Below are 26,345 nucleotides of genomic sequence, written 5' to 3'. Positions count from 1 at the left end.
CATATATACACGTAGATCAGTCAACTGCACCTTTGACATTGGGGGGTATCTCCGTATCTCCGCCCACCAGTATGAGTCCGTGGCATGGCCCTCCCACAAGGGTGGGACCGACAGGACTCCAGCCCTGTAGCCCGGGAGGATTCTAATCATTTTTTTGCTTTTGCCACACTATAAATTCATCATAAATGGGGCCCGTGAAAGTCTGGTCTCGGGGGGGGGGGGCCCACAAAAGATTCCAGACTAGGAGCATAGGCGGAGATAGACTTGGAAGTCTGGGGGGCAAGGTCCAAGGTCATTATTGCTGGGGGGGGGGCAGGATGATGATGTCAATTCATATACATACCCATACATTAGATCTGCCCACTTTTGATGCTGGGGGGTATCTCCGCCCATGACTAGGGGCAGGACTGTCTTAAGAGCATCATGGGCCCCCGGGCCAAGTGGTTTTTCTGAGGCCCAACCTTGTAAATTCTAAAAGATTTCAACCGGATTTCATTTTTGTGAGGCCCCTCTTCTCTTGAGGCCCCCGGGCCGTGCCCTGGTGGGCCCATGCGTTAAGACGGCGCTGACTAGGAGCCCTGCTCCGGGATGTGGGGGTTTGCCATGAGCCGCGAGCGACATCAGATGGCCTTGGTCTATGGGTTGAGCATGTCTGACTTCAAAGAGGATGCTAATTCTCTCATTTCATTATCATTCGTTCATTAATCATTTTCCCTACTAAAATGATACTGAAATTTGAATTCTAAAATGATTTAAATGGCTTTTTAAACAGTACATTTAAAATTTTGAAAATTTTAATGTTTCGTATATAAAATGTTGTTATATTTCGCTATGGATTCTGTCCTTGACAGTGTTATTAAAACAACTTATCAAGTCCCCGGATGCGGAAGAATGAAAATCCACCAATAAGAGGACTTGACACATTTTTCACAATAAAAAACTATATGCCAACAGAGCAGACGATTTTTGTGCGTTTGTCTTCCCCGCAGCATAAACAAATTAAGTAAAGAGTCCCCCCCCCCCCCCCGAATGTGAGAGAAGGTCAACCCGCCAATGAGAGCTCTTAAAATTTCCCGCGCAAATACGAGAGAGCAGACGATCGAGCAATTCTACTGCGCAGTTGTACTTCAGACGTCATCCTTGACTGACGTACGTTACAGCCTCCCGCGATCTCTATACGTTGTTTATCGGAAGTGTGCATATAGTTGTGGATATTTTTTAATTATTGGATTTATTGCGAGGAAAATTAATTTTGAGAGAATTTGCTTCTCTTTCGGGTGAGTTCTGAAATAATTCTTATTATCAGTTAAGTATAAGTATTTAGAATGAAAATTATGCTGTGAATATGGCGCTATTAATTTCCCGAAAGTTATTCAACACAAAGGCTATTTACTTATTCTACTATGGTACAGTCGGATCCCGTTATAACGAACTCCAAGAGACCGGAGAAATCACTTCGTTATAACGAAATTTCGTTATGAAGGATTTGCGGGTTTTTGCATTGTTCCTATGTAAACTTACCTGGGGGATTAGAAAAGTGCTGTTTAAACGAGATTCTCGTTATAACGGGTTACAGTATTGTTGTATAGTATACTGCAGTGAAACCTCCCCTAACGGCAGGGACGTCATTTCAATTTTTTCCGGGGTGGGGGGGGGGGTAAAGAACATGTACTAGTGTATGTATGTATGTATATTTACCATTTTTAGTGTGTTTTCAAAAGTCAGGGGCCGCCCCAATTGACGGGCCTACTTAACGGACACTTTTCTGATTCCCGTTATAACGGGATTCGACTGTACTGCAATTCTTCGTGAATGGTGATTGTGTGAAAGTAATCGTACAGTATTGTTGCATAGTAATATTACCGTATTCGCGGTTTTTTTCCCCCCTTTATTGGATTTTTTTTTTGCAACACTCAAAATCGTCTTTCATTTGTTTTGTTTACAAAATTTGAATTGTGCATGTTTAGGATGGCTCGCTAATGACATTACTGTCATCACTAGAGCCATGGCAGCTCCCAAGGAAGAACAGTCACCTCCGGTTGGATTAACCTCTGGCCACAATGTGCACAGTCCAGGACACAACCATTCAAAGACATCGTCACGTTAGCGAAACAGGTGGGTGGAAAAGGGTTCAGTGATATGAATGTAGAAGAAGTCGAACAGCTAATTAATGGGTCATTCCATTTCAAATCACCCGGCAAAATGACACCCATAGTCTCAGATTTCAATGACTTTTTTTTTGTTTGTTGCATTTACCATCCTTATTAACCGTGTGAAATATTATTTGCATATCTCTAAAACTTTTTGAGAAAAAAAATGTTGAAATTTATCAAAAACTGATGCAGATGACTTTTCCGAGGCTCAATTTTTAAGCGGCATTGTTTGAGAAAATAAATCATAACTTTTTCAATTTTCAACATATTGAAGTGAAATTTTCACTGAAGTGTTCACAAAAACATACAGAATATGAATAAAAATAATTCATACATCTGCATTTGAAATTTACATGCAAAAAAATTAAGTAAACTTTGTTTTTGTGGAATTTTTTGTTAGAAAAAATACAATTTTTCAAACATATTTTTAGACCAGAGGCACAGCAGTTACCAAAACAACTTTTATTTTAAATTTCTCCTAAATATATGAAGTAAAATACTGGAGAAAAAAAATAACGGTTTTTTGACCGTTAATATGTTTATTCTGGCTCGCAACACAAAATTCATCGAAATAAGACTGGATCGTTCCGATTTCAAATCATTCAACTAGATACTGAAATGCAACCCATCATCCCGGATTCCAATTATTATTTTTTATTTATTGCTTCTACCATGCTTGTTGACCATGAAAAGTTTCATGTACATATCTCAAAAACATTTTGAGAAAAAAAAACGTTTTCTAACCTCACGAATGACGTCTCTTAGGCTAACCCCATTCAAGCAATATTACTTGTGAAAATATATCATAACTTTGCAGATTTTCAATATATTCAAATGAAATTTCCACTAAAATGCTCACAAAAAAATGTAGATTATGACTAGGAAAGAAAATTTAAACCTTTGCATTAAAAAATTAGATTGCAAAAAAAATCGTTGAAATTTAATTTTTTAACAAAAGCCATTTACAAAAGCTCTCCTGCTTTTCTCATGGCATATTCAGTGACATTGAACTCTTCAGATTTTTTCCCTTGTTCCCCTTTCTTAAAGCAGGGGCCAGAGTTAAAATTTGCAGTTTTCCCCTTGTGATGGGTAATTTGAGTCTTGTTTCTAATTAACTTTATCAAAATATTCATATTTGCTTTCTGTTTAATATCTTCATTAAGTGTGCTTTGAGATTCATTTTCTGGTGATTCTTCAAAAACTTTACAAATATTTGATTTTAAAGTGTTGCAAGCATATTCAACTTTTCTTTTGGCATTGTTTGACTTGCACTGTGGAGCTACCCTATGAAGTTTAATTGGTGACTCTTCTATGTTCTGTAGAGATTAATTTATTTCTTCAAGTGCTTCTTATTTAATAATTGACATTTTTCCAAGTTACTTCTCTACATTACTGTCACTGTTCATCTCTTCACAGTATTCAGTTTCTTCATTTAATTTATTGTTGTTTATATTCACTGTCTCTACAGGCATGGCATATTTTTTGCCCTGGAATTGATTTTGTACAACCGTTTATTTCATTTATACATGAAAAATGAAAAATACAAGTTTACTATCCTTAAACCTTTTATTTTTTTCTTATGACATTTTAAAGGATTAAAGCATGCTTTCAGATATATTTCATACTTTGAGAAAAAAGCTCTATGATGCTTAAACACACAGTAGATAAATGTTCAGAACTTGCTCCACTCCTCAATATTGATGTCCAATGATGTAATGGGTAACAGATTTTACACTTTGCATAACACTTTTTATGACAGTCAGATAGAGTTTTTTTTCCAACACTATAAATTTCAAGTGTCTTTTCTGACATTTTACTTTGAATTCCAAAATGATGATATAAAATATTTAGCTCAAATGGAAATTGTGTTATCATAAGAAAAATTTGCTAACCCTGGAGTAGGCTACTTTATGGAGCACATTCTCTGTCTTCAGCAAGATCATAATTGAGACTTGCATCATTGGATGGGGGGGGGGCAGTTTAGTTCTAACACTTTTGTTTTAGTTTTCACAATGAAGCAGCAGCAGTGACTTTATCATCACCTGCTGGGATGATCAAGTCTTATAATTAAATAAGACACCAGCTGCCCTCTGAAGGACAAAGACTGGTGTGCCATAGTTCATATCTTCACAGAAGCTATATTATTTTTTACAATCATCATCACAACAAGAAACATCACATCTTATATATCACCACCAGGCATTATATACATTAGGTTTTCAATTCTACTCTCTTCCATCTGCCTCAGCTACAACAATTAGGTTGTAGCTGATAATTATTTCATTCTTTGTGATTTAATGCCTCATATTCTGGCTTTTTATCAGCAATTTTAAATTATTTCTTGGGAAAAATATATAGAGGCTTGTGTTAGATATTATAATGTAGATTTTTTTTCACACAAGTATAACCATTTCATATTTATCATATACATTAAATATATGTTTATTAAAATATATGCTGTAAAAATCAAAGTAATTTTTAAAAAAATTTAACACCGTTGTGGTAAAATAACTTTTTAATTAAGCATGTTAAAAAACTTCAAAAATTAATCTATATATATGATTAATATTATCTGGATTTATCAAATACAAAATAATTCTTTATGCAAAAATATATCAGATTGCAAAAGTTCATCTTTGTTGCATAATAAGAAATATTTATAGATCAACTAAAAGTGAAATTAATTATTTGGAATTTGAACACTTCTAAGAATCTGAACATGAAGGTTTAAATTGAAAAATTATTTTATTCACCCAAAACCTTTTTTTTTCACCAACTCTCATTTGACACATTACATTAACATTTCTAATTAGTTCATGAATTCATTTAATCCTAGAATTTTAAAATTTATTAATTGTTTTGAATTATTGCATTAACTACTCATGAAACTTAATTTAATGAATACTGTAATAAATGTATAAGCGTACATGAAAAATAAAATATAAATTTCTTTTTACTAAGCATGAATCATTATATTAAGTCAAAATGTACAAATATAATTAATGTAGTCATATAAGTACAATTGTGTTTTGTTACTCAAATGTATTAACTGTCAAAATAATGTTTACTTTTCTAGTCTTCTTAATATATTAATAGGATTAAATTTTAGAAAAATTGAAAATTCATGCTGTGCATCCAAAAAAAAAGTGTTTAAAAAATTGTGTTAAAAATAAAAAAAATAATAAAAAAATTAAATTTAAATGACTTTTCCCCTCTAAGGTTTACATTTTTTCTATTCATAATCTGCATTTTTTTGTGAGCATTTTAGTGGAAATTTCATTTGTATATATTGAAAATCTGCAAAGTTATGATATATTTTCACAAGTAATATTGCTTGAATGGGGTTAGCCTAAGAGACGTCATTCGTGAGGTTAGAAAACGGTTTTTTTTCTCAAAATGTTTTTGAGATATGTACATGAAACTTTTCATGGTCAACAAGCATGGCAGAAGCAATAAATAAAAAATAATAATTGGAATCAGGGATGATGGGTTGCATTTCAGTATCTAGTTGAATGATTTGAAATCGGAACAATCCAGTCTTATTTCGATGAATTTTGTGTTGCGAGCCAGAATAAACATATTAACGGTCAAAAAACCATTATTTTTTTTCTCCAGCATTTTACTTCATATATTTAGGAGAAATTTAAAATAAAAGTTGTTTTGGTAACTTCTGTGCCTCTGGTCTAAAAATATGTTTGAAAAATTGTATTTTTTCTAACGAAAAATTCCACAAAAACAAAGTTTACTTAATTTTTTTGCATGTAAATTTCAAATGCAAATGTATGAATTATTTTTATTCATATTCTGTATGTTTTTGTGAACACTTCAGTGAAAATTTCACTTGAATATATTGAAAATTGAAAAAGTTATGATTTATTTTCTCAAACAACGCCGCTTAAAAATTGAGCCTCGGAAAAGTCATCTGCATCAGTTTTTGATAAATTTCAACATTTTTTTTCTCAAAAAGTTTTAGAGATATGCAAATAATATTTCACACGGTTAATAAGGATGGTAAATGCAAGAAACAAAAAAAAAATCATTGAAATCTGAGACTATGGGTGTCATGGCTGGGTGATTTCACATGGAATGACCCTAATAGCAATTCAGAGGTATTGATCGAGGAGGAATTAATGCAGTTGACTGCTCCTGAAACCGAAGCGGTACCAGATGAAGAAGTAGAAGACAAGTTCACACACACACACCATGAACAAGTAACATAGCGGAAGGGCTTCGCACGTTCAAATCAACAATAGATTGTTTTCGTGACATAGATCCCTCTGTGGTACGCTCTTCACTCGTAGAAAAATTGGTAGAGAAAGCCTTGTCATATCATATTCCAATATACGTGATGATATGAAGAAACGGCAAAACAGAAATCACAATGTTCTTTCAGAAAACATCGCCAACAATCGTTGCAACCTCTTTTACGTTACCCTTATACACCTTCTTTAACACCTCTGCGTTACCCTGCTCTTCTCGGGCTGTTCAATAAACGAGATATCAATCAATCATATATTGTTGTCCCGCCACATACAGCGGCAATAAACAGATATACAAGACAAAAACTATGGTTTCGGTTACTCGGGATTTCTCGTATTCGCTTTCACCCCGCGTAAACCCCCGCGAATATGGGGGGGGGGCGACCAATTTATTTCATTACGTATGAATTCTTATTTTTTCTGAAATTGTTTTATTCTTTGTTTCAAGTCCGAACTATGAACAAAGCCACTTATTGTTTTGAAATTTGAAATCCTTCCACATACCTACCTATGCATAGATCGACTTTGAATTTTCTTTTCTTCAAATTTCATTGTTTTTCCCAACGTTCATCAACATTGGCACTTGGGGAGAGGTGAAATCGGAAACTGGTATCACCTATATTCAGGGTTGGCAAGTTTTTGACGCATAGCAGTCTTTGACGTCAAAAACCTTAAATATTGCTTTTGAATATGTGGAAATTCCCGTTGAAAATACACATAGTGACTTTTTAAACATTACATGCAATCAATATGTTACACAAAGAATAAATACTTAATATGATTGTAAAATAATATTTTGCTGTCTACAGAATTATTTTGGGCAAGATATATGTATTTTTTCTCGTAAAATATACTATTTGAATAGAGCACAGCATAAATGCTGAAGGAAAAACTATGGAACTATTTGATATTCTTCAATTCAAGATGAGATTCTCAATCTTCTAAAATCTCTCCAATTGCTTATATATGTGTATTGATATAAACCATATGCTGTACTCATTTCGTAACAGATAGGTCTTTTAAAAGTTCTTTTATGCCAAAAATGTAAGGTTGATTTCTGTTATTATTAAATTATCTAAATCACACTGTGTGTGACAGAGAGCAAGAAAGACAAAACGATACCCTTATTATGCATAACATTAGAATGTAGCTAGCAACCAAAATACTAAATTGTATGGCTAAAATGTAGGAGTATGATTGCGTATGATACTCCTATGTTATCATTTTCACTTGGAATAATATCGACAAGATTTTGACTTTTAATACTGAGTAAGTTTCTGAGGTCAAAAACCTAGCCTGTGATTTCCTATCACACATACTTTTAATAAACATCTCTATTTTGCTCTGTAAATTGAACACGGGTAATAGTTTAGATAAAATGTACCAACCATAAAATTATATATTTATCTCTTCTAGACTCTTTGTGTGTCGAAATATTTCAAATTGCAATTTATAATTAATATTGTTTTAATTAATGTAAGAAATTAGTGTTTAAAAATAAAACTCAATAGACAAAAAAAAGTTATATATATATTTTACTGCGATTTGTAGCCTGCCCTTTACTTCCCCACCCCTCACCCATTTTTACAGTAATCAGCTAACTTGTAAATCGCATCTTTTGACTACAATTAGTGATATCCCGTATTTCGGATCGCAATTTCCCGCGTTTTCCTTGGTGATGTATGGTGAGCCTAAATATAAAGGTACAATTTTTACTAGAACCCATATATGCATATTAATATTAATTGCAATAAATGCATAATTTTTCATTCAATTAGAATCGAGTTATCAAATCTGCTTGCGGACCACCTGTGCCATCGTCGTGGACCAGAGGGGGGAAGGGGGTCCACGAACCATAGGTTGAGAAATGCTGGTCTAGTTGATCGTTGATGGGAACAAAGAACTATTTGGACTAAACTTTAGGATGCCAAATCAGCGCTGGGGATCGATTTTAATAAATTATTTAATATTATAATATAATAAATTATATATCTCGTAATCAATTACAGAATGGATTGTGATTTTACATGTTCGTAAATTGTAGCTGTTGCTTCAGAAATGAAAAGGCCATTCCCAATAGCGGCCACATTTTCACGGTCCCGTTAGTGGTCGTTGTTGGGAAGTTTTACTGTATCTAGGAAGGTAGAAGCAGGGTCAAATCCAAACGCTTTAATGGCGTTTCCTAATTGTGTGGGGTGATGAGTTAGTCACTTTTTTTATTTTTATTGTAATCGTAATGTTTAGTCTCTCCGAAGTCGAAAAGAATCTGCCACCTGGCGTGCTGACAAAACTGACTTTTTTTGCGAGCAGGCAAAGAGGATGCACATTATTGATGTTGACAGCAGAACGCATCCGTTTTCTCACTCGAATGCAAGCAACTACCAACTTTTTTGTTTTGAAGATGCAGCACATGAATCGGTTGCCACCTTCTGTTGTTTTTTTTATTCTATCTTATTGACACCGATTTCTTCTTTCTCAGTGAGCGATTAATTTTTGCTTATGTTTTTGTGCTTTTGCACTGAATTTATGGTTCAATGAATGGGGTGTTTTTTTTTTTTTCTTCACATACGGGCATTTTTTTTTTATCGCTGCTATGTTACGCTCAACTACTCTATCTATGTGCTCAGTGCTATCCAAAAATATAATTTTGGAAATAATTTCACTCCTCTCCAAAGTTTCAAGGGGGCATTTTCATAAAAGGAGGATTGTTTTTATCAGTGAGAAATAACGCTATTAAAAGAAAACTGCGTAAAATTTGAAGGAGTATTTTCACTCCTCAACGAAATTCGGAGGAGTAAAATTGAATTTTGATGCGTGTTGACGAACACTGTATGTGCTTCCAGACAGATGAAACAGTTGTTTTCTTTTTTTACTTGGTATATTCTTTCGTCAACAGACAAGTCATGAAATGTTTTGCACTTGTAAATTGGGTGCAAATGGGTCAATTTTGTTTCGTGGGCGGAAAATTCGTCGCCAGCGAATCGCCTACGGAAAAATTCCCCTACAGCGATTCACCGCTACGCAATTTACTGAAATGAAAATTCACCGACAGTTAATCGACATAGTGAGCGAATCAGCGAGCAAGTGAGTGCCTAATCATGGGAATCGGGTAGTTAATGGGTGAGCAAATGAGTGAGTAAGCGAAGAAGAGAGGGAGTTGGTGACTGAGAGCAAGTGAGTGATTCACTTATACGGTCGGTCGCTTCAGGCCCGTCATTTGGGGGGGGAGGGTCAGGGGGGCCGTTGCCCCCCTGGCTTTTGAAAATACACTACAAATATATATATATATATGCATGCATTGAGTACATGTTCTTTGCCCCTCCCCCTGGAAAAAGTTGAAATGACGGCCCTGGAGGTCGCTCACTCACTCGCTCGGTCATTCATACTGTCACTCACTCATATGGTTACCCACTCCCTTACTCACACTCACACACTTGCTCAATCGCTGGTGACAAACTGTTGTGAATTTTCTGAAATTTTTTTTTTTGCATTCTCTGTCGGTACGGTCCACCATCTGGCGGCAGCACTGTTGCTTGGCTAAGCCTCCAACCATGATGTTGCTAGGAACAAAATCAGTTAATGTGAATTAAAAATTCTTTATACGGTCAAATCTCTATCGATAAGTCGAATGTGCAGCGGTCGACAAAAATCTTCGAGTTATTTCGACTTATCTTGATTTCAGACTAGGAAAAAAAAAAAGATTCATTAAAATAGCGTTATTTACGAATATAACGTGTTAGTAAAACAACTGGAGATGAAGTTCGTGAAGATAAGTTATTCTGATTTAATGGCATTTATTTATATAATGGAAATATTTAGACATAAAAATAGATAGATGTACATACATCATTATGGAAACAGACGCATACATGATACTCGTATAAAAGAAACGAATTATAAATAAGGTGTAGATAGGCCTATTCACGATTATTTTCCGTCTTAAAATGCAGTGATTTTTGACTGTTTTTTTGTTCTTTCATGAGGAAATCATTCACTCTTTACACGCAGACAAATGAATCCGCTAAATTCTATTGCTAAAAGTTAAATTCTATTGCTAAAAGTTAAATTATATTGCCAAATGCTAAATTCTATTAATATCTTTTATGAATAAAATTGAAATGAATAAATGCTATTTTTATCTCATTCCCGAAAACTTCGACTTAAAGGAAGAGAACTTCGAGTTGAGGGGAAAATTTTAGTACCAAAATATGGAAAAACTTCTAGGGCTGAGTGAAAACTTCGACTTAAACTCGAGCTTTCGGAGTTCGACTTATCGCGAATTAATTGTAAAGAAAATACGCTGCAGAAGAGAATCGGGAAGAATTTATTTTTATAGGAATTAACAACATAGGCTATATTCATTTAAAAAAAGTAAGCATAATTTCAAAAAGTTCAAATGACATAATTAATGGATATAGATTGAAATCCATAATTTGATAGATTCAGATCATAATGTCTGAAGCCGTCCATGTATTTTTATTGAAGTGATTACACGAGCCTGAAACTTTCAAGTTGTGAAAAATTGTCTGTAATCTAATGGCTGTTCTTAATGTATTTTTGGCATCTCATTTCAAATATTTTATTTCCGTTTATCCTCCATCACTTGAGAATTCTTAACAACAACTTGGTATTCTAAATTTGATTATTTAAGATTTAAACATTGAGTTCAACTAGTTAATAAAAAGATAAAATAGCAACAATGACAGAAAGGAAACAATAAAAGAAAAGTCATGCTAAGAGTGGCATCCCTCACCAGCTACTAGAGAAAATAAAATGCTTTATAAAATACAAAAAAGTCTAAGCTATTTGGGGGGGGGGGGGGAATCACAGTTATTTTATATATCTGATTGATTACAACCATCACACTTTCCCTTTTTGTAAATACAATTTGTATATTCTGTAAACACATTCCTTTATTTCCCATAACAATAGTGAACTTTTTAAGACAATTATATAAAAAAAAATCATTGAAATAGAAATTTATTACTTGAATAAATCCTAAAGTACTACATATTTCCTAATATGCCGAGTGTGTTTAGAAGGAAAATACTACTTTTGACCTTTTATATTTGGTACAAAACTTGAAGGTCCAACAAACACCCATTATAAATTGCTTGCACATCCAGAAGCAGCACTGAATAACAGAGCCGAGGTCGATTATACGTACATATACGTGAATTTAATTTAGGAGGCGATCTCACACACACACGCACACACCCTTCAATCCTTCACCCCTTCGCTTACAAGCAAGAAATTTCGGATGATCTCAGTTTGACGAATCAGCGATAACTATGGTAACCTTCTCTTAATCCAACCGCATGTTAGAAAAAGGAAGGAAAAAGTAGGAAAGTAAGAAAAAAAACAAAGGAAAAACACAGTGCAATAGATATATAAGAGATATACGGGGTGATTATAACATAGCTGCCAAGTCTCCCGAATTTTTCGGGAATCTCCCGAATTTTAGCTTCATCGCTCGATCTCCCGAAAAGTTCTTAAATCTCCCGAATTTTTACGAAAATCACAAAAATCCCTAATTTTCCCTAAAAATTCCCTACTTCATTAAAAAAAATCCCCGCTTATGAAAACAATCCCTAAGGAATTTCTTGTGGGGCATGAAGCCTCTTTTTTCTCCCTTTCGAAATGACGTCACACGTCGTAAATGGGGAAATTCTCTTTTTAAGGAAGTTTTACAAACCCTCTGATGGTAACAAGAAAGTTGTTTGTCTTATCGTACAGGGAAATGGCTTAGCAGCCAATAGTCCTGGATAATAATTGAAGATTATAGTGACGCGCATATGGTCAAAATTTCTTTTGTTGAAGTTACGTACGTGCGATATAACAAAGCATGAATAATGATAAGCAAAAACATATTTAATCAATTTTAAAGATACTTATTCCGATGAATTTCCTTTCATCAAACGTTCCAGAAGAGGGCCGACTTTTCCTTTTTGTACAAGTTGTGTTACGGACATAGACATCGGTCATGGAAAGACTGCCATCATCACTCGTGAAATGAAAAAAAAAACATCAAGTCACAGAAAGTCAGTGTTCTTCAAAAATTGACGGTGTTTTCCTTCATCTTCCGATGATTTTGGGGTCATTCGCGCAGAATGTTTGTTCACATCGTTTCTGATTGAACACAATATTTATTTTTACATCATTGAAGTTTTGGCCTCCGATTTCACTTGTTTTTTGCGTAGGAATTTTATTCCCAAGGGTAATGGGAATAAAATCTTCCATGTGTGTAAAATCCCTATTTTAATTTGACTTCAGTTTTTGAGTAGGGATTTTATTCCCTACGCTTTAACTTTTATGTTTGGAGAATCCCTATTTTATTTGGAAAAATCCCTATTGTATTTATTAGGGAGTGGTTTTAGCATAAAATACGGGTTTGCGCGAAAATCTCCCGAATTTTCATTTTCAAAAGTTGGCAGCTATGTTATAAAAAAAACTATCCCTACATATGGGCCCCTAACTATCATACCATTCACAGAAACTGAATGAAATTTTGGCATAAGGTATTTTGAGGCATGCGCTCAAGAATGATATGGAAAACAACAGTGTCACTCTAACAGTTACGGTTACAGTGAGAAAATTTCGAAAATAACAAATGGCAACACCAAGTTTTTTGTATTGGAATGTGATCTCCATCGTGAAAAACCCTAAATAGCGTTCGAACGGCAACTGTGGCATGAAAATCACCGGCGGTAGATAGGCTAAAAGTGAGGACAACCAATAAGGGCAGAGAAGCAGCATAAAATAAAGCATTTTATTGTGTTTCACAAATTTTCCACATGACCTTGTGGAGGACCAATCAGGCTGCTGGGATCGAAGAAACGGTGTGACGAATGAAACGAACATTAATGCTCTGGTGCACGGCAAAGTCCTTTTTACTTTTTCCTTGCCTAGCTCCGGGGATTTTCGTGCTACAGGTGCCATTCCAACGCTATTTAGTGTTTTTCAGTATGGAGATCGCATTCCAATACAAAAAACTTGGTGTTGCCATTTGATATTTTCGAAATTTTCTCACTGTAACCGTAACTGTTAGAGTGACACTGTTGTTTTCCATATCATTCTTGAGCGCATACCTCAAAATACCTTATGCCAAAATTTCATTCAGTTTCTGTGAATGGTATGATAGTTAGGGGCCCATATGTCGGGATAGTTTTTTTATAATCACCCCGTACTTATCTCTATTACACTATACTTTCTCTCTCATATCTGTAATACTTGCAGATAAAAGAGTAGGTACGAAGTAGATTTCTTTTTTCACCCTCACCTACTTGTTCTCTTTCGCTCTTAAATGTATACAGTAAAAGGATGCATCACGGAGGTAAAAATAACTTTTTTTTCATAGGGTTGCAACAAAGCTTCGCGATGATGACTGAGGGAAGAAAACAGAGGGAGCTGGTTTGAATTTATTCCACTGGTGTTTGGACGTAATATCACGCCCTTGATCGTCAAGTGGTTAAATGAATCTTTGCTGACAATAGGTAGAATTAAAAGGTATGAAAAGAGAAATTAAGATTTTCTTAGAATCGGTTGTATGATGCAATTCCTTGTCTAATTATTCCTTGTATGCCGCAGGGGATGGTGGTTAGGGTTCTAACCTATAGTCTGTTTCAGGTTAACTTTGCAGTGAAGAGAAAGGTAGAGAGTGTATTCCTTCGCCGCAAAATATAGTTCTCATTTATCGGAGGTTTAAGATGAACCTTTATACAGAATATTTCAATTTTTTCTATGATTTTGAAAAAAATACTGAAAAAAAATCGTTTTGAACCGATGTTTACTTGTTTAAAATCTTTAAATTATAAAAAATATTGGTTACCATTATTAAAAATCCATAGCAACGACACTCTGGCGCGATATCCTAGAAATTTTCCCCGCCAATATCACTGTCGTGTTTTTTTCCGTTACACAATTACATACTGTATATATAAATTATTTTTTTTTTCGTTATTTGGTTGAATTTTCCATAACGATTCAATTTTTCATTCAGTTTTACATGCAGTTGTAGGCTTACATAAAAACGAATATTCAATCAGTTTTATTTTCTCCTAAAAATAGGCTTCAGTGAGTTCAGATATTCACTCATAGATTACAAGAAGTGTTTCTCTTCCACGAGAGTGCCGATACTATTGTGACTTGTGAGAGGCCCTCTATGGGTGCAGAAGTTTTGGTTATAGGTCCTCCTTTTTTTAATTATTTATTTTTTGCCATGTTTATGGGATAGTTTTAGTTTCCGATCACGGAGAGTGTTGACAGAGTCGCGACTTCCACTCACACGAACGGACGCCATCTTCCACCCGCCTGTTTCTCCTCATGCCCCTTGCCTTTAGCGTCTCTTGAGATACAATAAATGAGTGGGGGGGGGGGGGTCCACAGTGGTTTGGGCTTTCATCTGTTTTGTGACAGTTGTACCTTAATTTTCACCAGAGATAGCCACGCTAAAGTTCTCTGCTCTTCCATTCCTGAATACTATATTTTTGGTTTTTGAATATTCGTTGTAAACAAAACTCCATAAGAATAATCCGTAATAACCATGAGCAGCACATCAACCGTAACAAAAGACTAAAGCTGTCGCATAAACAAGTGGCATCGACGTATACCGTTCGGGGAAGGGGGGAGGTCGAGTGACGGAAATTTCGGCAAGAAAAGTGAGTAGAAAAATTCTAAAGTTTTCCGTATCATTATTATTATTTGGTGCTATTCCTGCATTTACACGTGAAAACAGAGTTAATCTGCATCTTCTTAATTTTATTTAACATTCATTTTTTCCATATAAATTGAAGAAAAAATTTAAACTCCCCAAGTTTTTGGGAGTCATGGTTAATATACAGTATTTTAAAATTATACGTTGCTTTCATAATACTGTTTGGATTTTTTTTGTAAATAAATTTCAACTAAGGGAAGGGAAATATTGCAGAAACATATGACTGTTTTTTAAAATTTTTAGTGTTACTTACGGCGCATTAATGAAGAGTAAGTGACACGCTGATAGAAGATAATTATTTTTTCTAAATTTTAAAACACTTTCTAATCAAAAAACAAAACAAATGATTTCAAAAACCTCACTTTAATTTTCTGAAAGTATCGGCAATGGTTTTCTTTTAATTCTATAATTATTACTAATCTAACTGTGCAATTACGTTACACGTAAAAAATATTTTTCTCAATGAGATTGGCGAGAATCGGCCCTATCTTACTGAGGCCGCGCATCGATACATTGGTTAAGAGGCTTTCGTTCCCATAGCAACGAGTGATGCGGTTCCCTCGTAGCTTCCCCTTCACTGCAAAGTTAACCTGAAACGGACTATAGGGCTATATAATAAGGGCTAAGTCAGGGCGCGCCGGAATCGGTACACGATAACGTCACTGCTGAAACACAGCTGAGTGCCCCAGCTTTGCTATCCTGTTAATTATGATGGTTTGCAATCGTTGTACTGCCTTTTTCACTAAATTCTTTTAAAATTATCTTTTCGATTATTGCTATTAGTATTTGTGTATTTATTGGCTTTCTTCGTTCAACCATTTAAACATTTTAAAATAAGAGATTTTGCATTTGCTTATGAGGTAACTTCCGCTATAAGAATATTTTTCTTAAATCCATTTCAGTTGATCCATTCATGTTCGTTTGTAAATTTTTATTGGGTTGACTGGAAACCAACTCGAGTCTGATAATTTCAATTATCTTTTGAACTTTCTGGTAATTTTATTACTTGCCACAACTATTTGTTTGATTTAACCCATTTATTAGCTTTTATTTAACCTCTTTCCGAATGCATTTTTTATTCCTATTCAAACTTCTGATGAAAGTCCGTATCCTATGGAATAAATGCGGATAGCTGGTGGGAATTACATGAGGGAACTCCTTTTCTTTCAGCTTTTCAATAACACCTTTTCGTTGGTTGAATGTCTCGTGCTCACCATGGACAGATTTAAAAACTCTTTCGAAGCTATCAACCGTTCTCAAAGAAATATTATAAAAAAATACCGCCCGTGCATATCGGTGACACTAAAACAATGCCATGAACGAGAGATGACTCACTTAAAACAGTGAAATAAGCAACGAACAGCAGCAAGAAAATACTCGGGGTCAACTAAGCACTTTTTCTGTGTTGATGCCGTCTGCTAAAAAAAAAGAGTGTTTGAACAGTGACGTTACGGAGTAGCTGCGAGACCACGCCCATTGAGCCAAGGCGGAAAGCCCTACTTCGAAGGTATGGGGAGAAAATTAGCCCTTATACTATATAGCGCTGGTTTTAACCAAGGGGTCATTCCATTTCAAATCACCCGGCAAAATGCCAAAATGACACCCATAGTCTCAGATTTCAATGATTTTTTTTTATTTGTTGCATTTACCATCCTTATTAACCGTGTGAAATATTATTTGCATATCTCTAAAACTTTTTGAGAAAAAAAATATTGAAATTTATTAAAAAATTGATGCAGATGACTTTTCCGAGGCTCAATTTTTAAGCGGCATTGTTTGAGAAAATAAATCATAACTTTTTCAATTTTCAGTATATTCAAGTGAAATTTTCACTAAAGTGTTCACAAAAACATACAAAATATGAATAAAAATAATTCATACACTTACATTTGAAATTTACATGCAAAAAAATGATGTAAACTTTGAATATGAAAAAAAAAATGATGTAACTACATTTTTTTTGTGAGCATTTTAGTGGAAATTTCATTTGAATGTATTGAAAATCTGCAAAGTTATGATATATTTTCACAAATAATATTGCTTGAATGGGGTTACCCTAAGAGACGTCATTCGTGAGGTTAGAAAACATTTTTTTTCTCAAAAAGTTTTTAAGATATGTACATGAAACTTTGCATGGTCAACAAGCATGGTAGAAGCAATAAACAAAAAATAATGATTGGAATCTGGAATGATGGGTTGCATTTCAGTATCTAGTTGAATGATTTGAAATCGGAACGATCCAGTCTTATTTCGATGAATTTTGTGTTGCGAGCCAGAATAAACATATTAGCGGTCAAAAAACCATTATTTTTTTTCGCCAGTATTTTACTTCATATATTTAGGAGAAATTTAAAATAAAAGTTGTTGTGGTAACTGCTGTGCCTCTGGTCTAAAAATACGTTTGAAAAATTGTATTTTTTCTAACAAAAAATTCCACAAAAACAAAGTTTACATCATTTTTTTGCATGTAAATTTCAAATGTAAGTGTATGAATTATTTTTATTCATATTTTGTATGTTTTTGTGAACACTTAAGTGAAAATTTCACTTGAATATACTGAAAATTGAAAAAGTTATGATTTATTTTCTCAAACAATGCCGCTTAAAAATTGAGCCTCGGAAAAGTCATCTGCATCAGTTTTTGATAAATTTCAGTATTTTTTTTCTCAAAAAGTTTTAGAGATATGCAAATAATATTTCACACGGTTAATAAGGATGGTAAATGCAACAAATAAAAAAAATCATTGAAATCTGAGACTATGGGTGTCATGGCTGGGTGATTTGACATGGAATGACCCCAAGTGGTTTTTAAAAAACCATTTTGTTTTCTTTTTCAAAAAATCACATGAAAGTGACATAAATATAATTTTTCCCTTGAAAAATATCATATTAGTTAATTATTAGCCAATATGTTTAATTCTCACCACATTTTATATTTTTGGGGTATATTCTGATGGTATGTATTTAAATGGTGTAAGATGATATAAGAGTTTTTTTTTTTTCAAAAAAAATATCTTTTCTTTCAAATAAGAATAGCACATAAGCACATCTCATACTGTATACTACCCAGTCTTAATATTCAATAGTGTTTTTTTTTTACTTTCACCACTAAGCCCAGTTAATCAAGGTTCTACTTTATAGTGGTAACAACTTTATGAAAAATAATCAGCTATATATACAGAAAGAGATTTAAATTAAAGTTTTGATTCCAAAACTATACGATAAGAGCTACTGGTCAGAATGAATTGAAAATTTGCACGAGTACTTCTGAAGCAATGGAAATTTCTTTGGCAAAACAAAAAAAAAGTGCAAAATGTGTAAGTAGATGATGCTGTACTTGGCCAGCACTATAATCTTTTTGGTGCAATCATGTCATTTCGACAGTTCAGCAGCATCGGTGTGTGGATAGCACAACTTTTATCAAGATGCACATCGCAATATCAGCAAAGCAGTTGCTGAAGAACCATTTTGACAATAACAGGACGGCACGACACCTGGCCGGCCATCAGTTCACCTGACTTGCAACTTCTGGCTGTGAGGGAGAGAGTACCTCATAATGTTATGGACCGCGGTCGGATTGCAAACTTTGGTGAATTGCAAGCATATCTACATCATGACCATGACAGTCTGATCTGTTGTTGAACAAGCATTTTTTGCTTTCACCTCATTGCCATTTTACGTTGGACAATATATATAACATTTCTTGAGTAAGTTGTAGTTATTTGTTTAAATACTTAATTTTTGTGATGTTTCAATGAATTATGAAATCGTGCAATGCTAATTAAGTTATCATTTTGTCCTGAATGGCCATCGTTCCAATTCTGCAAGCAAATTTGAGTTGGAGGAGTACAGTGTCATTAATTTTCCATTTTTAAGTATTTTTTTTCCTCTTTGCCATATAAAATTCCGTTGCTTCAGGAATATTCATGTAAATTTTCAAGTCATTCTCTGACAATGGCTCTTCCACCGTGTTTTAAATCAGAACTTTAGTTATAATCAACCCTGTCTTTACCATTGCTAGTTAATCGGCATTATTAATGCTTCATTAAATACATTATATTCACTTAATTTTTATCAGTTTTTGTGAAATAGCTTCCTAATTAAGTATACAGAAAGTAACTGGAGAAAACACTTTTAAATTATGTGGTTAATAATAACATTCAAAAATTCTTAAACACAAAGTAATTCATTAGGCAAAAAATAATTAAATTGCAAATGTTGGTTTTTGTTCAAATGTCAGAAATATTTATAGATTAATTAATAAGGGAATTGTGTTAATTACATTAATAAACATTTTATTTTAGTTAATTACATTAATAAGCATTTTATTTTAATTATTAGAAGTTTGAATCATTTTTCAGAAATGTTATGTTTTTTAATGTTAATGCTATTAAAACCAAAAAACCGGTTTTTTTACCAACTTGGTTCTAACCCACATGACCATAGCCTTACTCAGATGTGATTGCGTGTATTTAGTATCTGCTGTAACACATATTGTATTTTATTTTTAGACGTTTCCAATCCATAAATATGCTGTAAATTTTCACCTAAAGATGAGATGAAATGTGTAAGTGTTGCATATTGAATTTATGATCTTATGCCCTGTCTAATTATGTGTGAGAGGGATGGATGATTGTGTTGTCTTTGTCTTGTGATATGTGTTTTTGTGTTGTCCTGTCTAATTGTGTGTGAGAGGGATGGATGATTGTGTTGTCTTTGTCTTGTGATATGTGTTTTGTGTTGTCCTGTCTTGTGTGTGAGAGGGATGGATGCTTGTGTTGTCTTTGTCTTGTGATATGTGTTTTTGTGTTGTCCTGTCTAATTGTGTGTGAGAGGGATGGATGCTTGTGTTGTCTTTGTCTTGTGATATGTGTTTTTGTGTTGTCCTGTCTAATTGTGTGTGAGAGGGATGAATGATTGTGTTGTCTTTGTCTTGTGATATGTGTTTTGTGTTGTCCTGTCTAATTTTGTGTGAAAGGGATGGATGCTTGTGTTGTCTTTGCCTTGTTGTACGTGTTTTTGTGTTGACCTGTCTATTGTGTGTGAGAGGGATGGATGCTTGTGTTGTCTTTGACTTGTGGTACATGTTTTTGTGTTGTCCTGTCTGATTGTGTGTGAGAGGGATGGATGATTGTGTTGTCTTTGTCTTGTGATATGTGTTTTGTGTTGTCCTGTCTAATTGTGTGTGAAAGGGATGGATGCTTCTGTTGTCTTTGTCTTGTGGTACATGTTTTTGTGTTGTCCTGTCTGATTGTGTGTATGAGGGATGGATGCTTGTGTTGTCTTTGTCTTGTGATATGTGTTTTTGTGTTGTCCTGTCTAATTGTGTGTGAGAGGGATGAATGATTGTGTTGTCTTTGTCTTGTGATATGTGTTTTGTGTTGTCCTGTCTAATTGTGTGTGAAAGGGATGGATGCTTCTGTTGTCTTTGTCTTGTGGTACATGGTTTTGTGTTGTCCTGTCTGATTGTGTGTATGAGGGATGGATGCTTGTGTTGTCTTTGCCTTGTGGTACATGTTTTTGTGTTGTCCTGTCTGATTGTGTGTGAGAGGGATGGATGATTGTGTTGTCTTTGTCTTGTGATATGTGTTTTGTGTTGTCCTGTCTAATTGTGTGTGAAAGGGATGGATGCTTGTGTTGTCTTTGTCTTGTGATATGTGTTTTGTGTTGTCCTGTCTAATTGTGTGTGTGAGAGATGGATGCTTGTGATGTGTATGTTTGTTTTTTCATGTTGTCATGTTTGATTATGTGTGAAACGGATGGATGCATATGATGTTCTGGTCTTGTGATATGTATTGTGCGTGTGGTTTTTTTTGTCATGTCTCATGGTGTCTCTTTTTCCTCTTTTGTCATATACCAATGAGCTGCTGATGGAAACTTTTTGGTATGGAAATCCTGAGGATTGAAGATATTCAATGATTTGAAAGTGAAAGCATGCCATTTTGCTTTCATTACTGTGATTCTCAATGATTTTGGTATTTGAACTGTCTAAGTAAGTATTTGTTCAAGCTGATTATCACTTTTTTTTTTGGAATGACTTTGTTTAATCTGTTTTTGTTTTTTTTGTGTATAAGTTTCAGATGGTTTTTGAATTTGATGTGTGTTTTTTTTTTCTTAGTTTAGATGGTGTTGCTTCTCAGTCCTTTTTGAAACAGCAAAATTGGGAATGTTTCGATTAATCGATCAATTGTTAATCACACTTAAAAATTTTAGTTGAGTTAATAGACTCAATCGGATTGAAATTTGCTTATAAAGTTTGTAATTTAACTTGATTTGTTTATCGAAACCGATTAAATATGTTATACAGAGCGATTATTTAATTTTCCTTGCCGCATTTTACTGGTGAACCGTTGATCCTAGAGACATACTTCCAATTAAAAAAAAGTATTCCCAGAAACGTGTGGAACTCTGATACGTCATTCATGTTGCAAGGGGTCAGGCCGTCTAAGAAGCATCATGGGCTCCCGGGCCAAGTGATGTTTGTGAGGCCCTATCTGGAAAATTCTCGAAAATTTCAACCACTTCTCATTTTTGTGAGGCCCTCTCCTCTTGGGGCCCACGGGCCGTGCCCGGGTGGACCGATGTGTTAAATTGGGACTGCAAGGGGTTGTGCAATTATTAAAATAAAAAAGATTTATCTATTTATATGGGCACCTTGTCCTCAAAAACTCAATCACAAAGTTGTTGCCTTGTCTCTCCTGAAGCCAACTAAAAAAAATGTCCATATTTCTAAGTACAATTCAATTTCCAAGTTCAAAAACCGGAGGAAAGTGGGGAAAGAGCAGCATAAAAATAAAGGGGTAAAGCGTTTTCCATTAGTTTATTCTGTTTTTGAAACAACTTTTCTCCGATTTTGAATTCAAATATCTTTGCTAAAATTGCATTTAGAAACGTAGACTTTTTTTTTTGGTTGCCTCAAGAGAGACAGGGCAACAACTTTCTAATTGGGTTTTTGAGAACATGGTGTTCTGGTTTACCAGCAAAATGGGGCAAGGAAAATTAAGTAATCACCTATCACGTGAGTATTTTTACTCAATGATATGGGCAAGGGACTTCAAGGGTGAGGAAAAGTGTAGAAAGATTGCTGAAATGTGCCCCGCCTCCCAAAATTTAATTCCACAATTCAATCTAGATTCTACTAACGTAAAATAAAATAGTTTCAAAAATGGATTGGGAACGTTAGGAAATTTTATTTTATCAGGAATTAATGTTGCATTTAATTCTACACTGAAATAGTTAATATAGTTTTCCAAGATAGTTTCGAACCTGAAAAAACACCCAGATACTTAAAGGTGCTTACTCTATTGACAGTTGTGATTATACAATCTATGACACAACCGTCTGTCACACTAGGGAATTTTAGGACACCAAAATCATTGAAAGTCCTAAAACCAAATAGTATGAATTTCGTTTTATCCACACATTCAAGTTTATTATTTTTAAACCAGAATATTTATTGAATTAAGATCGTTCTGCATGTTATTCCTCAAATTAACTGAAGAGCTTTCAGAGTAACGATGATCAGAATCATCAGCAAAAGCAGTGATTTATTTTCTTTCATATTAAAGTCACAGGTCATTATACACATTAAATACGGGGTGATTATAAAAAAAACTATCCCGACATATCGGCCCCTAACTATCATACCATTCACAGAAACTGAATGAAATTTTGGCATAAGGTATTTTGATGTATGCGCTCAAGAATGATATGGAAAACAACAGTGTCATTCTAACAGCTACGGTTACAGTGAGAAAATTTCGAAAATATCAAATGGCAACACCAAGTTTTTTGTATTGGAATGCGATCTCCATACTGAAAAACACTAAATAGCGTTGGAATGGCACCTGTAGCACGAAAATCCCCGGAGCTAGGCAAGGAAAAAGGACTTTGCGGTGCACCAGAGCATTAATGTTCGTTTCATTCGTCACACCGTTTCTTCGATCCCAGCCTGATTAGTCCTCCACAAGGTCATGTGAAAAATTTGTGAAACACAATAAAATGCTTTATTTCATGCTGCTTCTCTGTCCTTATTGGTTGTCCTCACTTTTAGTCTATCTACCGCCGGTGATTTTCATGCTACAGTTGCCGTTCGAACGCTATTTAGGGTTTTTCACAATGGAGATCACATTCCAATACAAAAAACTTGGTGTTGTCATTTGATATTTTCGAAATTTTCTCACTGTAACCGTAACTGTTAGAGTGACACTGTTGTTTTCCATATCATTCTTGAGCGCATACATCAAAATACCTTATGCCAAAATTTCATTCAGTTTCTGTGAATGGTATGATAGTTAGGGGCCCATATGTCGGGATAGTTTTTTTATAATCACCCTGTATACACACCAACACCAAACATGGCCCCCGCTCTGTCCCTTGCGGGATATAAGCAGTTTACCTTGCCCCTGTATACACAGGTCATTTATGTAAATATGAATAAAATCGGTCAAATTACCGATTCTTGAAGTACACTAAATGTAATTCTTTTTTAAAACTCAAAACGGAATTTACTTTTACACTTCGAACTCTGTTAATAAGATATGATTTTAAAAATTCAAGTAACAAACCCCCGAATTCCTGCTTATTCTCAAGTTTCGTTAGAAGCATATTATGATTCACAGTGTCAAAAGCTTTGCACTGTGAAAGCTCTTGCATATTATCTGCAATATACACATTTGAAGGAAAATTAGCAAGAGCGTCTTCTGTACCTTCCGCCTTTCTGGATCCAAAATGATTCTTGCTAAAAATAAATTAATAAATGTTATCGAGATATTTAATTATCCCAGATTTAATTAATTTTTCCATGACCTTGGAGAAGACAAAGTAAAGGAATCGGTCTGTAGTTACTGACATGTTTTTGATCCCCCCTTTTTGTGTTAATTTTAGACGTAATTAATTATGAACTAGTCCATTATTATTTTCTTTTTTAATCAGGAGCAGGACCTGTGGTTTAAGATCCTCAAGACAAAACTAAATGGTTTACATTTGGCTGCAAGATATCTTTTTTGGGACATGCATCACACCTGTTATAACTCTTCCGCCTCTTTTAGAATGTAATCTGGAACTGGTAACTGTTTTGTTATCTGTCTGGTAATGACTGAACTCACATACGCCAGTGACAAAGACCACCTCGCCAGTGTTTTAAAGATTGTGTGGTCACCGTATTTTTGTTATCACCACTGACAAATTTCTGATTTGAGAAATTACGTTCTTTTGGGTATGTTTTGTGACCCCCCAAAATTTTGTAAACAGTTAGCTGTGATATTTATGTTTTTCGTGGCATAAAAACTGGATCTGACCAGCCGCCAAGAAAATCGGTGGCATTGGTCATCACTCTTTGTCTCTCGTGTCCTCGCTATGAGTTTTGAGTTTTTAATTTACTCTTATCCTATACGAACAGGATCCAACGTACACGATGGGGGTTCTTCTGCTCTGAAAAATTGCTGTGAAACGATTTTGTACGAGTGTTTCCTGTGGACGGTTATAATTTCTTTTTTAATATTATACTTTACCTATAAAAGAGTCCCCGGAGTTGAATAATGAACATTAACTGTGTTTTTTTGTATCTAACCATTCGGTAGAATGTGTTATCCGCAGTTTAGAGAAATGATGTGCATGCGAGAGATTCAAGTTGAATGTGGAGTCGTATTGTATATTATGGTGCATAAAGTTTTTGGGGAAGGGGCTCAAATCCAATATATCTACAGGTACTATGGAGACTGGCGTATATTTGGGAGGTGGGGAAGACATCGAGCCCATGGAGGCTGATCTAAAGTTACGCCTATGCAATCGCGTATTGCGGATTTTTTTAGGCATCGCGTATTACGTATTGTTGGGTGTCGTGGTTTATAACACTTTTATCTCGCATTTGACATTGTTGTTAATCGTGTATTGTAATGGGTATATTGGGCCTTGCGGTCGGTCGCGTATTGCGCTGTATTGTAATGCGTATTGGGATATAATGTTGTGAGTGGCTCGAATCCAATATTTCTACATATCCAATATTCTTCAATAATTCTTCTAATGTGTAGACTTCAGCAAATATTGGGGAGGGGGGCAAGGGCTATTGAGCCTGATAAGTTTACGCTTATGCACTCTCATATTGGGCGGTAAAATTTTATGCATCGCGTATGTTGCGCTCTATTATATATTGACCGGTGTCGTGATTTATTACGTATTTTATCTCGCATTGGGCTGTAATTGGGCATTGTTAATCACGTATTGCGATGCGTATTCGTATATAATGTTGCGTGGGCTTAAAAATACTGGAGGTGCTTAAATCCCATATTTCTATAAGTACTATGGGGACTTTGAAACCCCCCCCCCCCAATATTTACCAGACTCGTGGGCCAGATACAAGTTTACGCCTATGCACTTTCGTATTGCGCTTTACTACGTATTGTTGGGTATTGGGCCTTGTGGTCAGTCGCGTATTGTAATGCGTATAAGGATATAACGTTGTTTAGGGGCTTAAATCCAGTATTTCTACAGGTAATATGGAAATATTAGGGAGGTACTCGTGCTAGTGAGCCTGATAAGTTTATGCCTATGTACTCTCATATTGGGCGGTAAAATTATGCATCGCGTATATTGCACTCTATTACATATTGTTGGGTGTCATGGTTCATTACGTATTTTATCTCGCATTGGGTTGTAACTGGGCATTGTTATTAATCGCGTATTCGGATATAATGTTGCTTGGGCTCAAATCCGATATTTCTACAAGTACTACGGAGACTGGTAAATATTAAGGAGGTGGGGCTCAGGCTCGTGAGCCGGATACAAGTTTATTGCTGGGTGTCGTCGTATGCACTCTGATATGGGACGTTGTGCATTGCGTATCGCGCTTTATTACGTATTGTATCTCGCATGGGGCTGTAGTGGTCATTATTGTTAATCGCGTGATGTGCTGTACTGTTATGCGTATTGGAAATTCAAGCGTAATTTTGTTAAACGCCTATTGTGCTTTACTTCGTATTTTAGTGTATGGCAGTTATTAACCTGACACCATATGCTTATAAACCAACCCCCCCCCCTCCTCGCGGTCCTAAGGAAGCTAGGAGTAAAAGGGAAGCCAAGTAAAGTAATTAAAGGGGGGGGGGGAGAGAAATATAGCTTTAAAGTGAAGTATGATAGGAAAAAAGTGACACTTCTCAGAATCTAACAGCTGCCCATAGACCCTGGAGTTTCTCACCACGTGTCCGTCCGCGCACAGGTTACA

The 26,345-nt window shown here is 35.0% G+C and overlaps 1 long non-coding RNA gene across 1 annotated transcript; it reads left to right on the top strand.

The window, feature by feature from the left end:
• The first annotated feature begins 1,133 nt into the window (after positions 1 to 1,133).
• Positions 1,134 to 24,457, top strand: LOC149070840 (uncharacterized). The gene is made up of 4 exons (XR_016194994.1): positions 1,134 to 1,277; positions 13,770 to 13,918; positions 19,636 to 21,116; positions 24,059 to 24,457. It is a non-coding gene; the product is annotated as an uncharacterized LOC149070840 (long non-coding RNA).
• Positions 24,458 to 26,345: the final 1,888 nt, after the last annotated feature.

The sequence above is a fragment of the Pholcus phalangioides genome, unplaced genomic scaffold (genome assembly GCF_987345545.1).
Source record: "Pholcus phalangioides strain wild (caught in Gottingen) unplaced genomic scaffold, Ppha-v1.0 ptg000020l_1, whole genome shotgun sequence".
NCBI lineage: Eukaryota > Metazoa > Arthropoda > Arachnida > Araneae > Pholcidae > Pholcus > Pholcus phalangioides.
Note: the sequence above shows the minus strand (reverse complement) of the source record. Positions and strands in the feature narration are given on the sequence as shown.